The 14,934-nt window shown below is 41.4% G+C and overlaps 1 pseudogene; it reads left to right on the forward strand.

Annotated features, from left to right (window-relative positions):
- The window catches only part of LOC114223977 (uncharacterized), a 78,769-nt pseudogene that overhangs the window by 6,840 nt on the left and 56,995 nt on the right, over positions 1–14,934 (forward strand).

Raw genomic sequence — 14,934 nt, forward strand, 5'->3', positions numbered from 1 at the left:
ACATATATAATTAATTTTTGTAATTCATATGCCTGTGTATTTTCCAGTGACCTCATTTCCTTTCCTGATATCTTTCTTGTTCATCGTTGTAAACTCAATGTCTGGCATCAACCCAAGTGAGACAGACACAGAAAGTTGTTAGTTGACAAGTGATTCAGCGTGGCCTTTAGTTCTCTATTGTTCTTTGGTTGTTTGATTTTTGTTTTTTTTTTTTTTAACCAGCATGCTGTTCTCTTCAAGGAACTCAATATTGAAGCCTTACTCTGAGTAAATATTAACTCACTTATATTTCTAAATGATCTTTATTATATTTTAATCTTATAACTGCCAAAATTACTATGTTGAAGACAGATATTTTCTAACAACTCACCTTCAGGCTGAATTACAACAAATAAGTTAGGAACTTTGATAGAAAACAGGAGACACTGAAAATTGTTCATCCGAGCCATTGGACAGTCTCAGATTGCGCCAAGGGCCCAAGTTCTCTAAGTACTTATTTACTTTGTTGTTATCCCTCAAACAGTTGAACAAGTCAGACTCTGAAGGGTTGTTATACATCTTTCTCAAATGTATATATCAAAGGAAAATAAGCAATCATAAATAACTGATCAGAAACAAATAATAAAATTCAAGGCATATACCCTTTTGACATGAGGTCAGTATTGTCACCTCCATTTTAGGAAAGAAAATGCAGTAAGCATCACCTTCCCCCATGATACATAATGCATGCACTATGAATAGGGAGTCAGTGTGGTCAACTTTACTACCGAAGTATGGCAATGATGTTTCATGGTGTTAGCATCTACTATTTGGAAAGAAGGATTGAATAAATGCACACTCTCAAGAGAGAAGCCAGCCAAAGCTTTCGGAATCCCTATTAAGTTGTGAGTCACTTCACTCATATCTAGGTAATAATTTTGATGTTGCAGGCTGCTATGATATTTTATAAACCCAGAAAGAAGAGCAGAAAATTATTTCTTTAGAGACACCAGGATTCAATATGTTATCTGATGCCTTTTGAGACCCATAGTGCCCTAAGAAATAAATAAAGGCCTCTCTAATTCTCTTTCTACTAAGAGGTCAAGGGTATAAAAGACTTTTTGAAACTATGTTAATTCAGCTAGGAAACATTTGACCATATCCTCATGAATTGCTTGTTCTGTTGTCCTCATGTTTTAAAGAAAATGTTTGCTTTTCCTAAATGAGTCCAAAAATAAATGGTTTATTTGACCTGTTTAACTAACTAGCAAACTTAATGAGGAAACATTAAAAAAAAAGAAGAACATTCGAACAAGTAGTGAGAATACCTATGCAGGAATTACCCCTTCAAAGCCCTTGCCTCTTTCACATGAGTATGAAGGAAGTCACCACACAAGTACAAAGAAATCACACTCCCACATGAGCAAAGAGTCTCCACCCTCCCCACAATCCCATGGTCCCCATACTCCCATCAATCAGCTGTTGCAAGTACAATTACATTGCAACCACAACTGATTGGTTCAAGGGTAGATAACTGCCTCATACCAATGAGTCTATTTCTTGGATTTCATCATGTACTTGGGACAAAATTAACCTAGTCCCTTTCAGGTGACCAACACTGTAATGCATAAAACTAAAAACTGTCCACAGCCATATTTTCTCATCTGTAGAAAGACTGACCTGTGGTGAAAGAGGAGAAGAAAAGCTGAGGTGTGAAAAAAGCAGAGCCGTGAGCACATTTCAATCTTCAAATTCAGTTGCTCCTAAGGGTCTGACATCTTCAAGTCCTTTAATGGTTTTTTGTTGTTCAACTTTCCCTTCTGACCTGTTAGATAACCCAGCATGTTTGCAATATAGTCTTCTTTTAATTTAACAAGGTGGTTCTTCCAGCCCCCAATAATAGTTTCAATTTCTGTATCAGTAAGTACAGATTTTGTTGAAGTAACAGAGAAACTTCAAATGGCTTTGAAAAACAAAATTCTAATTTTGTTCTCATCTCTTTACTGTAAGAACCCAGGCTGATTGAACAGCCATCATCTCAAATATTGCTGGTCATGGTGGCAAAGGGAAAGATAATTTTTGAAGGTCTCACTTTGTTTAGCACTTATGGGTCAGAAATAGTCACAGACCTATCCAACCACCCAGGAGCCTGGAAGTACAGGGGGAGAACTGTAAATATTTGGGAAATATCCCATCACCACCACATCCACATCTCAATGTAATCAGCATGGAAGCTGAGATTATTTCCATCAAATATACCATGTATTGAAGAAGGAGAAATTGCTCGTGGTACCCATTTTGTTGTGGGCCACAAATGTTCAGATCCTCAGCCATCAGGTCACTTTTGCTCAATAACTCAGAACTAAGGTTTGCTAATTTAAAAAATAAGATAGTTTCAGCACCAAATGGCAGCTGCACCAGGAGCCTGGAAACCCCTGGAATGGAAGGCCAGGGGGCTTCCTCAGAGGTTTCCCTAGGGCTTCTGGGCTGGGGTTGGGGAGGGATCGGGGTGAGCCTGGGTGGGGCAGAGGCTGGGAGCTCAGGGAGGCAAGGACAATGGCAAGGAGTGTATCCCTGTCACCACGCTGGTCAAGGATATGAAGATCAAGTCCCTGCACGAGATCTATCTTGTCTCTCTGCCCATCAGGGAATCTGAGATCATTGACTCTTTCCTGCGGGCATCCCTCAAGGATGAGGTTTTGAAGATTATGCCTGTGCAAAAGTAGACCCGTGCTGCCCAGCGGACCAGGTTCAAGATGTTTGTTGCCATCAGAGACTACAGTGGACACGTCGGTCTGAGTGTTATGTGTTCCAAGGAGGTAGCCACTGCCATCCATGGGGCTACCATCCTGACCAAGCTTTCCATCATCCTTGTACAGTGAGGCTACTGGGGGAACAAGATCAGCAAGCCCCACACTGTTCCAGGCAAGATGACCGGCCTCTATGGCTCTGTGCAGGTGCACCTTGTTGCCACCCCCAGAGGCAATGGCATTGTCCCAGACCCTGTGCCCAAGAAACTATTGATGATGTCCGGAATTGATGACTGATACACCTCGCTCCCACCAGGGGCTGCACTGTTACCCTCGGCAACTTGGTTACAGCCACTTTTGATGCCATTTCTGAGACCTACAACTATCTCCCCCTAACCTCTGGAAAGAGACTGGGTTCACCAAGTCTCCCTATCAGGGATTCACTGACTGTCTTGTAAAGACTCACACCAGGCTCCAGCTGTGGCCACCACATAGTTTTATACGAGAAAAAGAAAGTGAATCAAAGCCTGTTAAAATAAATAAAATTCAAAAAAATAAATAGTTTCAGCTGTGAGTTTTCTACTTATTTGAATGAAGCTAGTGATAAGGTTAAATGTGAAAGGAAATTGTTTAATTAATTTTTGTGTTTTGATGCTGAAGTGTTTAACATGTAGACAACACAATTGATACTAAGGTTGAAAATTACAAAAGACACACAATAACCATTATTTTGGAATCCAGAATACAAAAAGCAACCCTCCACCCACCCAGTCAATCTACGTTAGACATATAGTGTGAACAAAAAATAAAACCTTGTATTTAAAAGTGTTTTGAAGTCTTTTGTTACTTCAACAAAATCTATACTTTCTAGCTGATTCAGAAACTGAAACTATTATTGGAAGCTAGAAGAATGCTAACAGTGACAAAATATTTAATAAAAATGCTGCCAATTATAACTTGGAAGGCAAATGAGGTCCCTAATGAACTTTCACATATCAGAGAAAATGCTATAAAAAGGATGTTAGTAGGGGCGCCTGGGTGGCTCAGTCCCTTAAGCATCCAATTCTTAATTTCAGCTCAAGTCATTATCTCAGGGTCATGGGATTGAGCACGACATCAGGCTCTGTGCTGGGTGTAGTGCCTGTTTGGGATTCTCTCTCTCTCTCTCTCCTTCTGCCCCTCCACCCACAGCCTCCTCGCTCTCCCCCTCCCTCCCACGCTCTCTCTCTTTCGAAAGAAAGAAAGAAAGAAAGAAAGAAAGAAAGAAAGAAAGATAGGAAGGAAGGAAGGAAGGAAGGAAGGAAGGAAGGAAGGAAGGAAGGAAGGAAGGAAGAAAGAAGAAAGAAAGAAAGAAGAAAGAAAGAAAGAAAGAAAGAAAGAAAGAAAGAAAGAAAGAAAGAAAGAAAAAGAAAGAAGAAAGGAAAGAAAGAAAGAAAGAAGAAAGGAAAGAAAGAAAGAAAGAAAGAAAGAAAGAAAGAAAGAAAGAAAGAAAGAAAGAAAGAAAGAAAGAAAGAAAGAAAGAAAGAAAGAAAGAAAGAAAGAAAGGAGGGAGGGAGGGAGGGAGGGAGGGAGGGAGGGAGGGAGGGAGGGAGGAAGGAAGGAAGGAAGGAAGGAAGGAAGAAAGAAAGAAAGAAAGAAAGAAAGAAAGAAAGAAAGAAAGAAAGAAAGAAAGAAAGAAAGAAAGAAAGAAAGAAAGGTAGTAACATGTGTTTGTTTAGCTGGCTGAACTTGACAAGGCACAAGAAAAAGATAAGCCCAGAGAAAAAAATAGAGAATATCCAGGAATTTGGGTATGAGTAGGGGTAGAAAAGAGCAGTAAAGGATAAAACTGTGAGGACCTTTGAACCAACTAAAATTCAGCCTTGAGTAAAGGATGGAATCAAGGGCGTGACCATAACACCCATTTGTCAAACCTCTGAATGAAATAAGGCATCTCAGAGCAGAGATCTGTTTAATTTCAGCGTACCCAGTATATACCTGCAGTTCAGCAAAATAGTTCAGAGAAAAGATATTAGACGTGTGGTTCTCCCACTGAAGCCTGATAGACTGAGAAACTCATAAATAATTTGAAAGAAAGTCACAAGATAAAGAAAGCATAAAAGTATACCAAATGTAAGAAATGTCTGGGAAAGAACTGTAGGTGTGGCTATTGGCACATAGAACTGAGTAGGAGCAAATAGATAAGGATCTCAGTGAGTTTTTAAAGAGTTATATTGCCAAAGAAACTGTGAGCCTGTACTAAAAACGTTTACGGTACTCAAAATTCAAAATGACACTTGGATCCCACCAGTCTATGACTGAGAAAGCTGTTCAGATCTCAAGACGGGCATGTTCTAAAATACCATTTCAGGATTATTGCAAAAGAAGGATCTCCCCAAGAGGTGGATGTGGGGAAGATCCAAGGAGAACATCAGGCTGGGGAACGACTCCAAGGGTATGGGTTAACCAAGAAGCATTTCCCATTCCCAAAAGAGAGGGCCATCACAACATCTGCCAGGTAAGAGTTCAGAATTGCTACAGACCGATGACTGGAGATTCTCATATTCTTTTCACTTAGGAACTAAAGTGTTTATTTCAGTTATCCTGTCTGTATTCCACTAGTGTATATTGGGCATGGGGATGGGAGCATGTAGTGGATTGAATGGTAGCCCCCCAAAAGATAGGTCCACATTCTAATCGCCAGAACATGTGAACATGAACTTATTTGTGAAAAAGGGGTCTTTGTAGTTGTAATAAAAAAATGACTGACAGCTTGTACTGAAAGGGACAAAGACAGGAAAAAATGAAAGAAGGCCATGGGCCTTCCAAAATTCTACAGTCAGGAAATTGGTTGATAGAGCTACTCAACTGCAAACACATGTTACCCCACAAAAAAAGGAAAGATGGCTACAAGGGCAGAGCCATAACAGGTGGCAGAGAGACCAGTCGAGCCATCATGGGCCCAGAGGGTGGAGTATTGCCACAAAGGATTACTCTCTAGCTTTGGAACCTAATAGAATTTCCCCTGCTGGACTAAGACCTTGCTTGGGACCAGTGACTTCTTAATTTTCCCCAATTCCTCCTTTTTAGAATAGGAATTTCTATCCTATACTTATCACACCATTGTGTTTGGGGAGTATGTAACTTGTTTTCTAGTTTCATGAGTTCTTAAATAGAGAGGAATTTTTTTCCCAGGATGAAGTATACTCAGAGTCTCATGCATAAACAGATTTAAATAGTTCAGGTCATGACAGTGGGGATTTTTTGAACTGATGACATTTGGATAAGATTGGGACCTAGAGCTGATGTTGTTGTTATGCGCTAAAACGTTGGACGGTTTTTGGGATTTGAATGTATTTTGCTTGTGGATGGATACGAGTTTTGGCCAGAGGAAAGACTAGAGTGAGCTGCAATCATATGTCCTAAAAGATATGTCCATATCTTAATCCCTCAACCTATGAATGTGACCTTATTCCAGAAAAAAAAGTCTGCAAATGTAATCAAATTAAGACTCTTGAAATAAGATCATCCTGGGTTCTCCAAGTGAGCCCTAAATCCAATGACGAGTGTCACACAGAGAAGGATGCACACACAGACAGTAGAGGAGAAGCCACATGAAGACAGAGGCAGAGAATGGAGTGGTGTAGCCACACACTAACACCTGCAGATGCCAGACACTGGATAAGGCAAGGAGGGAGTCTCTCCCAGAGTCTCTGGAGGGAGCACAGCACTCCTGACACCTTGATTTCAAACTTCTGGTCTCCAGAATTGTGAAAGAATAAATAAATTTTAAGTCACCAATTATTGGTAATTTGTTATGACAATAATAGGAAACTAATACAGGACATAAGACCTGCCTTTTAATTTAGTTCATAGAGCTGCACATCAAGATGAGTCACATCCAGATCTGATGTGGACACCACTGAGCATTACCATCTAATATAGAGACTGCCTTGCATCACCCACAGCCCCTAGACTTTCAACTGGTGTCCACATAGAATTTTTGGGTTGTCTCCCATGGGGTGGCATGAGAGTACTTTGCCTGTGGGAGGGAAAACGTGCCAAATGTTTGTTAACCAAAAGAGTGCACTGTGATGGTCACAAGTGTTATTTCCCAAGGTTTTCCTGTGCTTTGGCTTCCAGGAACATGGTAGGATTTCATTTCTCAGCTCCCTTATAGTTGGATTGAGCCATATAATAGTCCTGGCCAATGAGAGCTGGGAGCAGAAATGACATGTCATTCTAGATGTGGGAACTTTAATAATGGTGGCTACTATATTTGAGGTGGGGGTTGCTCCCTCAGCTCAGATCCCAGATAAGGAGATGAGAAGAAAGCTCCCAGCTCTGTGTCTGTGACGGAATATAAATCTCACTAATAGAAGACAATAGGATTTGTTTGGCTGTTGCTGCTGCTGCAACATAACCATCCCTCATGACTGTCTTAAAGATTCAAAAATTCAAAGGAACACCTGCTATATACTGGTAGGGGGATGGATATAAAGACAAACAAAAAAGCATTTAATCTTTCCAAGTAATTTATGATCTGGTAAAATTTAGAGCCATGTAGAGCAGTGGCATCTATACTTGACCGTGCATCAGAATTACCCAGGGAACCCGTGTACCCCACCACAGACCTATTGAATCACACTCTCTGGGCAGAAGTGGAATGGGCTCCAGCTGGGCATTGGCATAGTTGAATGGGTGCCAGACTTGTGTAGTCATAGCAGCTAGGGTCAAGACACGCTGATCAAGACCAATTATTATCAAATGCTTTTGGTCATAGAACTCCTTCAGATGGCATCCTATTAAAGCTCAGGATGTAAACAGTAAAGGTAAACCAGCCCTGGTCAAGTGGAGTGGGAGCCCAGAGCCCCAACCTTATGCTTCTCTCACCCCTAGCTTGAGCCCTGAGATAAGGAACCCCCAAGAGACTGTAGAGAGGATAGCTTTTAAAGGTGACTAACAGAATATGACAAACACAGTTAGGGTAAAGTGTAGTGTCTGGGGGATTCAGAAGAAAGTTTAGGCATGCAGGACTAGATCAAAGAAAACTTCATGGAGGGGGCAGCATTTAAGACAAACTCTTAAAGACTGGAAGGGCGTCAGCATGTAACAACAGTAGCATAGTGAGTAGGTAATGGGTAGAAATAAGTCTCCTCCTTATGACCATGCATTTAAGGAATCCCATAGCTATTTATAAGCCACCACACTCAAGCTCCACAAGAGCAGAGACTTAATCTGTTTTCTTCACTGTTGTATTCTCAACACCTGTAAGAGCAGAAGGGGTGTTCAGTAAATATTCATTAAATAAAATGAATGCTGTCTGCCAAGTGTCATTTACCTTTAGTGGCATGCCTTCATCAGCCACCAGAAGCTGGAAGAGGGGAGGAAGGATTATCCCTAGTAACTCTGAAGGAATCATGGCCCTACCAACATCTTTATTTCAGCATAGCAACACTGATTTCAGACTTCAGATTGGCCTCAAGAACAGTGACAGAATAAATCTCCATGTTTGTTTTAAGCTACTAGGTATGTGGTCATTTGTTACAGCAGCATCAGGAAACTGATACAAAGCCCAAGGAGGTTCAGTGACTTGGCTAAGGACTCACAGCTGAAGAAGAGTAGACAGAAATCAAACGCTTAGGTCTTTGCGGTACTCTTTCCACTACAGCATTTTTTTAATAGTTTTTTTTAAGATTTTATTTATTTATTTATTTGAGAGAGCGAGAATGAGAGAGAGAGAGAGAGAGCACATGGGAGGGGGGAGGGTCAGAGAGAGAAGCAGACTCCCCACTGAGCAGGGAGCCTGATGTGGGACTCGATCCCATGACTCCAGGATCATGACCTGAGCCGAAGGCAGTCGCTTAACCAACTGAGCCACCCAGGCGCCCCTCCACTACAGCATTTAGACTGAGGGAATTTTTATTAAAAATTCGAGGGCTAGAGGTAGAAGTGGGGCTGAGAGGGAACAGTGATGAACATGTTAGAAATGATCATTCCAGCACTTCCCCAATTCTCTTCCATAACCATTTGGTGGCTTTCACAGTGGAAGAGCAGATTTCTAGGACATTGAACTGGCATCCACTTCTCCAGCCAAGAACATGAGTCAGCCCACAACAGTGAGCATCTCTGGCCAAAACTTGATGAGCCACCTGTTTGTCTTTTCTTTTTCTCTGCTCCAAGTTTGCAAGTGGATCAGCATATTTTTCAACAGAAGAGATTCTAGAGTTTGACACATAAAATCTATAGAGATTAATGGCCCTTTTAGGCTGGAACCTAATTAATTTACTAAAATGATGAATGTGGCAGAGAGCTGCAGTTTGCTGTTGCAGGGCTCACTGGGCACACCCGCATCAGGTAATCTTCATCAAGTCCTTGGCTCCCCAGCTGGTGGAAAGTGTGTTGCCCTTGCTCTTTCCAATTCACAAGGATAGTAGGACACATTGCATTAAAAAGCTCAGAATCTAAGAGCCCCTGATTGGAATTCCAAGCTTCTCATCCCCAGGGAAGTCTAAGGAAAAGGGAAATCATCAGCCTGGCTCAGGAGTACCATGGTGCATATCAGTGAGGGAACAGCTAGAATCTCCAAGCTCCCAAACACATGTATCCCTACACATAGGACTCAAGTACATCAAGTGACTAAGGGTGAAAGAGCACTGTGCTAGGGGTCAGGGGAACTGAGGTCAGTCCCAACTCTCCAAAACTTGCCTCGGCAATTCACTTGGCACATCTGAACCTCAACTTATCTGTGAAATGGTAAAATCAGGGTCTTTAAAGTTCTTCCTAGGGAACCCTCATGCACTGTTGGTGGAAATGTAAATTTGTTCAGCCTCTGTGGAAAACAGTAGGGAGGTTCTTCAGAAAATTTAAAGTAGAACTACCCTATTGGAGCACCTGGGTGGCTCAGCTGTTAAGTGTCTGCCTTCAGCTCAGGTCATGATCCCAGAAGGTTCCTGGGATCGAGCCCCGCATCAGGCTCTCTGCCTGGCAGGAAGCCTCTTCTCCCTCTCCCACTTCCCTTGCTTGTGTTCCTGCTCTTGCTATCTCTCTCTCTGTCAAATAAATAAAATATTTAAAAAAAAAAAAGAATTACCCTATGATCCAGAAATCCCACTTCTAGGTATATATCCAAAGGAAATGAAAACAGGATATTGAAAAGATTTCTGTACTCCCATGTTTATTGCAGCATTATTCACAATAACCAAAATATGGAAACAACCTAAGTGCCCATCAATGGAAAAATGGATAAAGAAGTGATACACACACACACACACACACACACAGAGGAATATTATTCAACCATGAGAAAGAGGAAATCCTTCCATTTGGGATGATATGCATGGACCCTGAGGGCATTATACTAAGTGAAATAAGTCAGACACAGAAAGACAAATCCTGCAGAGAATCACTTACATGTGGAATCTAAAAAAAAAGAAAAGAAAAGAAAAGAAAAAAAGTCAAACTCATAGAAAGTAAAAAAGTGGTTGCCAGGGACCAGGGTAGGGAAAATAAGAGATGTTAGTACAAACGTTCAACTATAAGATGAATAAGGTCTGTACACCTGAAACTAATAAAACATTGTATGTCAACAATACTTCAATAATAAATTTTTTTAAAGATGAATAAGGACTGAGGATTTCAGGTAAAACATGGGACTATAGCTGATAACACTGATAACTGAAATCTGTTAAGGGAGTAGAACTTAAATAGTTTCACAAAAAAATATATATGTGACATGGCAGATGCATTAATGAACTACATGGGGGGAGTCCCTTCACAATGTATATGTATATCAAATTACCATGATCATGATGTACACTTTAAATATCTTACCATTTTATTTGTCAATTATACCTCAATAAAGCTGAAATTTTTTTAAAAAAGAAAGAAAGAAAGAAAAAAAGTTTCTTCCTGGCTCTAACAACCAGGGTTCTACATCCAGGTAATTAATACAACCTGGACCGAGACATCTGAACAGATGCACACAGCCATGCCCCTTGACTACATCCTTTAAGTCCAATGGGCACGAAGTAGACAGGGACTAGGGACTCTCATGTGTGTGACTGGAGTATCCAGACAGTGTTCTCTGATTTGCAGCTATTTCTGAATCTTATGAATGCATATGCTTTTGTTATTTCCCAGCAGAGCTTGGCTGCAGTGTGTATCACTGTTGGAAGAGAGAAGAAACATCAGTATTAGGTGAAAGCCTTAAGGTCTTTACAGATATAAAGAATTACCACCAAGAAGGCCTCGCTTTCCTAAAGTAATAAAATGTTAAATGCTATACTTCCATCCCTAGATAGTATAAGGAAATTCTCAGCAAAATGCAGTTTGGTATAGTAAAAACAAATAAACAAGAAAACATACAATCCCACGCAATCAATAGGCAAATGAAAACTTGTATTCAAATTCTAAATGTTCATTTTACTAAGTCAACAAGTGAACCTTAGTTTGCAAGGGGAGACATTCTAGCTATTTAGGTCAGTGGAAGACATTTTTTAAAATTTTATTTATTTGAGATAGAGTGAGAGAGAGAGAGCACAAGGAGGGGTGCAGAGGGAGAAGGAGAAGCAGACTCCTCGCTGAGCAGGGAGCCCAATGTGGGGCTCGATCCCAGGACCCTGGGATCACCACTCGAGCCAAAGACAGACGCTTAACCGACTGAGCCACCCAGGCACCCCAGTGGAGGACATTCTTTTTTTTTTTAATTTTTTTATTGTTATGTTAATCACCATACATCATTAGTTTTTGATGTAGTGTTCCACGATTCATTGTTTGTGCATAACACCCAGTGCTCTATGCAGAATGTGCCCTCTTTAATACCCATCACCAGGCTAACCCATCCCCCCACCCCCCTCCACTCTAGAACCCTCAGTTTGTTTTTCAGAGTCCATCGTCTCTCATGGTTCATCTCCCCCTCCGACTTACTCCCCTTCATTCTTCCCCTCCTGCTATCTTCTTCTTTTTTTTCCTTAACATATATTGCATTATTTGTTTCAGAAGTACAGATCTGTGATTCAACAGTCTTCCACAATTCACAGCGCTCACCATAGCACATACCCTCCCCAGTGTCTATCACCCAGCCACCCCATCCCTCCCACCCCCCACCACTCCAGCAACCCTCAGTTTGTTTCCTGAGATTAAGAATTCCTCATATCAGTGAGGTCATATGATACATGTCTTTCTCTGATGGACTTATTTCACTCAGCATAACACCCTCCAGTTCCATCCACGTCGTTGCAAATGCTAAGATCTCATTCCTTTTGATGGCTGCATAATATTCCATTGTGTATATATACCACATCTTCTTTATCCATTCATCTGTCGATGGACATCTTGGCTCTTTCCACAGTTTGGCTATTGTGGACATTGCTGCTATAAACATTGGGGTGCATGTACCCCTTCGGATCCCTACATTTGTATCTTTGTGGTAAATACCCAGTAGTGCAATTGCTGGAACGTATGGTAGCTCTATTTTCAACTGTTTGAGGAACCTCCATACTGTTTTCCAGAGTGGTTGCACCAGCTTGCACTCCCACCAACAGTGTAGGAAGGTTCCCCTTTCGTGAAGAACATTCTTGATTTGAACCCCAGCTCTTCCATGTACTAGGAGTGACAGTGGGCAAATTAATTTTCTCAGACTCAGTGTCTTTATAAAATGGGGGATAATAATGATTTCCTCACAGTATTGTCAGGATTCAAAGGAGATAGTCAATGTAATAGACTTTCTGCAGTGCCAGGAATATCTAAGTTCTCGGTAATCAGTAGCTGATTTTGCCAAAGATTGAGGACAGCATGAGTGATGAATATAAATGGAAAGTGTATTTAAATGACTATTTCAAGTAGTTTGGCTAAAAAGGGAAGGAGAAGAGACAGGGGCGCTAAGGGGATGCGTGGGGGTAGATGGTGTGACTGATGCTTTGTTGTTATTGTTGTTTGCTTGTTTGGCAGTTACTGTGTTTTTGGTCTGATGATAAATGATGGAGTAAGGTCCCAGGGGTCAGGAGGGATGGAATCCAGTATGTTTAGGAGGAAAAGGGACACCTCTTCCACTGAACTATGGGCACAGGAGGGAAGCAGAAGCAGTAGATGAGAAGAAGCTGGCTTGGTGGAGGAAGATGGTGAAGGTGAAAGTACCCTTGCCTCATGGCCACAGTGTACCCCAAGAGCTGAAGATTATGATTCTCTGAGGGAAGTGGCAGCTGGAGGCTTGAGAAGAGTCACAACCATTCCAAATGTTGTTAGGAGAACAACACCAAAAAATGTGTTTGCTCATTTGTCCCAAGAAAGTTCACCTGGGACACATAAAAGACCCGCCAGGTAAAACCAAAGACTCAGCAGAGGTTGAAAACTGAATTTGTAGGACACAATTCTCTAAAATTATTAACTTTTCCCAGCAGAGAAAGAAAGTCTTTCCAAATGTATGAATAGAGAATATGGGTCATCCAGGTGCTTCAGGAATGGGGTTTGGCTGAGTGATTGGAGTAAAATGACAATAATACTACAAATCATTTTGTCATGTGCATATGCTTCTCCAGAGAGTAGTTTAGTGTGGACAGTTCAGAACATGCAAGTTTAGGTATCCATAAAATGGGAATAATAGTGTCAATAACAGGGCAGTTTTTGTTCATCACTATTATTGTCTTAATGAACAAAAAACCTTAAAAATGGGGTTTGTGTTAGCTGATCACACTAAAAGATATCAAAATGGTATTTTAAACTTCCCTGCCTCAAAACTGCTCTTCCCTGGGTCTTTCCCATCTCCGTGAATGATGTCACCATTTACCTATTTGCCGGCACCCTGGATTCGGCTCTGTCCACTCTGCCGCCTGCCTCCACATTCAACCCCATCCTGCTACCTCCACATCTGAAATAGTTTCTGAATGTACCATTTCTCACAATCTCCTACTCCAGGGCTTGGCAGACTATTTCCACAAGGGCCAGACTTGGTCCCCAGGCCATTATCTGCCCCACTGGGCTGCCCCTGAGCATGTCCCATCTTTATCATCTGTCTGCCTTCTACAGTCTTCTCCCTGAGTTGACTTTTGCTCCCCTGTGGCCCATTCTTATAGTAGGAAGAATGACCCTTTTGAAAAAAATTCAGATTATCTTAAAATCATGCAATGGCTTCCTGTTAACTAGAACAAAGCAGTCTCCTGGCTTCGGGAGCATGTCATGATCCGGAGCACTTTCTACCCCTGCCTCCTCTCCCACCACCCCCCTTTCACTAACCCCTCTCTGCTTACCCTGTCCATCTGTCCTTTGAACAGCCTCTTCTTGACTCAAGCCATGCTGTTTCCTCTGCTACAAATGGACTTCTCTGGACTTTATACTAGTATCACCTCCTCAGAAAACTCTTTCCTGGTCCACCTGGCGGACATACTCCTGTGCACACCCACTCGTCCCAACCACTCTGCGCCCCTTAGCCTGCTTAGCTTCTTCCAACCCAACAACCTGAGCTCATTCCATTTATTTACTTATTTATTTACATACCAAAATCTTCTCCATGGCCATAAACTCCATGAAGGATGGGATTTTGTCCCATTTGTTGGTGTATCTGTAATCTCTGTAATATTCCTGGCAGATTGCAGGCATTCAAAAAATACTTGAAAGGAAGAACAAGCAATGCATCATTGATCAATGTTCAATGGTTTAAGGATGACATTCAAAGCCAAAGGTCACTCTCTGGTCTCTCATTTCTTTTCCACTCTCTCACTGCCACCGAGTACTTGAAAACATTTCAAATGTTTGGAGCTACACTGCACACTCTGAAGCCTTAATCAGGAAAAAGACTCCATGCTAATAATTTTGCTATCTAATGATCCAGTATCATCATTGCCATGTTTTAACTCAGTCAAGGAGTGAGTCTAACTTGGACAAGGTCAAACATTGGAGCAATTGTGAGGGCTTGTTTTTTTTTTGTTTTTTTTTTTTTGGTCCTATGGGTCCTCGAGGATTGCTCAAAATCAACAGAGACTGTTGGTGCCAGGACAGAGTCAGGAGACCTCAGCTAAGCCCTGGCCTGTCATTTACCGGATGTGGGACCACAGAAAAAGTACTGAGCTTCTCTCACACTCCCTTTCATCATTGATAAACTGTGCTACAGATAAGATGATAGCACAGATGCACTGTAAGGGTTAATCCAGTTCTGTCTATAAAAGTGCTCTGTAAACTCAAAACTGCTGTCAAATCTCAGTTGTTTTTTCAAAAGTTTGCTTCTTTGCCC

This window comes from Eumetopias jubatus, unplaced genomic scaffold (genome assembly GCF_037043125.1).
Source record: "Eumetopias jubatus isolate StellerSeaLion01/CBP00866 unplaced genomic scaffold, mEumJub1_p1.0 scaffold_12, whole genome shotgun sequence".
Lineage (NCBI taxonomy): Eukaryota > Metazoa > Chordata > Mammalia > Carnivora > Otariidae > Eumetopias > Eumetopias jubatus.